This window comes from Tursiops truncatus, chromosome 2 (genome assembly GCF_011762595.2).
Source record: "Tursiops truncatus isolate mTurTru1 chromosome 2, mTurTru1.mat.Y, whole genome shotgun sequence".
NCBI lineage: Eukaryota > Metazoa > Chordata > Mammalia > Artiodactyla > Delphinidae > Tursiops > Tursiops truncatus.
In genome coordinates, this window is record NC_047035.1 from 70,709,056 (window position 1) to 70,712,575 (window position 3,520).

Below are 3,520 nucleotides of genomic sequence, written 5' to 3' on the forward strand. Positions count from 1 at the left end.
CAATAATGGAAAAGTCAAAAACATGCTGATTTCCTTTCAGAGCATTAAAGAGATAATGAGAGAGAGGGATAGAGGGAAGAAAGAGAATAAGAAAGATGAGGAGGGAAAGAACGTCTGAATATTGGAGACTGAAGAAATGAGAGGCTCAGATGCATTTTGAATATATCATCATACCAGTTTCCTTCATAAATCATTAAAATAACACCTCTCAGGTTCTCTTTGAAATAGGAATTTACATTCCATCCATTTGTAAGCCTTTGAGTAGATTATTTACAAGTCTGAAATGGCCAATAACAATTTATTTTCCATTTTAAAGCCAGCTATTTTATCTATAATTTGGAGAGAGAAATGGAAAAAAAAAATAAAAATAAACACTTTTTGAACCATGGCATCTTGAATTCAAAATCAAATAAATAACTCTGGATTTATTCAAAAGGAGAACATTGCAAGGTTTTTGTTTTGTTTGTGTTTCTGTTTTTCTTTTTTTTTTTAACCACTTCTTTTCTAACATTCTTTCTCTAGAAAAATAAGCAACTCTCTGTGCCAGAGTAGTGCATGACCTGATACTCTGAATAGAAGGCGACCACAGAATCACTGATTAGTCCCATCAGATGCTCTTAAAACCAAGATCCCTTGATGAGAGATTCCTGGGACACAACCATTCCCTGAATTCAATAGCTTGAAAGCAAGATAAGGATAAGATTGGTTATTGACTGCACAAGAACCTCTCAGGTTCTCTTCAAAATAGCTTGAAATTTCCATGCAACCCATTTGTATGGATGCTTTATGTTGATAAATGTTTTAAAATTGAATTCCAAAGGGAAGCGCTGAACCAAAACCAAAAAACAGCAAACTCATCGTCCTTAATGGTGGAGAAATATAACTACCAAAATTATGAAAAGGGAAGAGAAAATGCTATCTGTATATTATTATTTGCCTTCTTATTTACATTTTATCTGCTAAAAGGATGAGAAAAACAGTTAATGGTATTAAGAGACAAGAATTAAACTTTGTTTTTATTAATGCATTTTATTTCCACAGGATAATACTGAAGCAAATAGTTTAATGGAATTAAAAAATGGATTTGATTTAGTGAATGGAAAGAGAATCTGTAGTTATTTTAGCTGGGGATAAAACAATTAAAGGCTTTATGTTTGCGTGCTTCATTAATGAAATTTAAATGCTAAGCTGGGGAGAGCTTTGCCTTTTATTCTGCTTTACGATAAGTCAATATATTCTCACAAACAACTAGCATAGTTTTTTTTCAGGTTCAGAAATCAAAATAAATGATCTATGATAGCCTCCTATCCAGGAATCCAAGAGTTTCTATCTTGATGAAATCTTATGACTACTCCTTAAATGACCACAGTGCAACACAATGGAAAGAATTGTGATCATTTTAAACCTGGGTGGCATTCATCATATGGTAACCCAGGGGTAAAAGGTCCTATATCCCATTTCCAATTCTTTGAACTATCTACTGAAGTAATGCATTTTTCTCTTTAAAATGTCCCAAAAGATATAAGATGTCACTGTGCTTATAGGGTTTTGAAATTTTATTTTAAGGAATCAAAAGAAATTTGCTCTGTGAGCAGGTTTTTAAATTTGGCTTGATGCCTCTGATTCAGGGAACAAGCAATCTCCTTCCAACTCTCCCTTCTACTGGAGAGTTGTCCCCTTTCATCCTGTGCCTTTTGGTCCAATACAAATCAATGAACTCAAGACCCAATATAACATGTCTTAAAAATCCATTTAGAAAACAACTGCTCCAAAGTTCATCTCCTTCCTTTATCAGAAATTGCTGGAAATGTAATTTTGCAGCAAACATTTCATTTCTTGTCTTGAAATAGATTGAGATAAATGTGAAGTCAATGATTAGGTAAATGTAATGTCTTGGGTTGATGCCACAATGCAATATTCTATGTTGTGGTCACTACTGATGGATGTTTTGTACAGTTACTCAGCTGTATAATGGGACAAATTCCCATGACTCTATTTAAAATACCATGTGGTTCCCTCTCAATTAATATTACCAAAAGTACTTTGGCACAAATACAAAAAGCATGAGGGATTAGTGCGGAGCACGCCAGTGTAGTCATCTTTGCTCTGGATAGAGTTCTCCTTTATACAATAAACTATATCTGTGTACAATTTATTTACTGAGCTGCACCGCATGCAGTAAATAACACAACAAAAAAGTATTCCTCCTTCAAAACTCACTTCTATGAGGTTATAAAAAGAAATTCTGTACTAAGTAATCTCCTATAGTACAGTTAAGGATTAAACGCTGATGAGGTTAACACACATATACTGGCGCATGCACAGGCACTATGGCCATAGAAACACATTGTTCATGAGAGTCTCTATTTTAATAGCAAAGAAACATATTTCTCCTCTCTATTCCCTGCTACCAAGGTGCATATCATGCAATATAAAAAAGAGGAAAAGGAAAGAGATGACTTTCTTTGAGAAGGAATAAAAACTAGAATATTCATAGTGACTTTCAAAATATTTTTTGGAAATGTAGAGGCTAAATTCTCTGGCACACAGGTGCCAAGACTGCATAACATAGGAATGAATCAAGTGATATAATGATAAATACCTTTTTTCAAGTTCTGCTTCCTGTGATGGCTGTTCTTTGTGATTACATTTCACTGTTACATAGAAACCCATAATTATCAGGGATGATATCCAGTCACTATCACGTGTTGCAGTGATCAAAATGGTAAATTTCCACAATTTACCTTTTTTTAAATTAAAATGTTTAATATTTTCTAAACATGTAACACTTAAATAGTTGTCAATACATCAATATTTTACTTTCTAGCGTCCTTAGGTCCCGCACAGGGTAGTTAGTGATTTAGAAAGATTTATTGTCTCTCCTATTGCAGTAATATGTGATCCCTATTTGCAACACTTAAAATAGTTTTTCTGATTATTTTAGTTACTAGTATATTTATATTAATCAAAATCCTAAATGAGTATTTGCTTCAGTAGCACATATATTAAAACTGGAATAATACAGAGAAGGTTAGCATGCCCCCTGCACAAAGACGACATGCAAATTCATGAAGCATTTTACACACACACACACACACACACACACACACACACGCTAAATCAACTGCATAACACCTTGCTTCATATCATGAAAAAGAATCTTGATACATTTTTGGAGGCATATGCCTATGCTCAAGACTTACAAATATAGACATGTTTTGAAAGTGTTGTAATTTTCTAATTTTGTAATTTTAAGTCATTCTTTGTAAATAACTTTTAAAAAATTTCTTCAGAAACATTTTAGAGTTTTCTCTGTATTGCTAGAATACTATAATCACATAATCCTGTGTTTTGGTGTGTTTTCTTTTTTCCCTCTGAAAACTTTTTTCCTATTTCTGGTATTACAAAATTGCATGATAATGGTATATCTTGGTTGGAAACATTTTAATCCATTGGGCTGGTACTCAGTTAATAACTTTTCAATATGGAGTAATTTTTTTTCTTCTGTTCTAGGGACTCT

The 3,520-nt window shown here is 33.1% G+C and overlaps 1 non-coding gene across 1 annotated transcript; it reads left to right on the forward strand.

The window, feature by feature from the left end:
* Positions 1–2,985: 2,985 nt before the first annotated feature.
* Positions 2,986–3,088, forward strand: LOC117311277 (U6 spliceosomal RNA). Its single transcript, XR_004525501.1, has one exon. It is a non-coding gene; the product is annotated as a U6 spliceosomal RNA (small nuclear RNA).
* Positions 3,089–3,520: the final 432 nt, after the last annotated feature.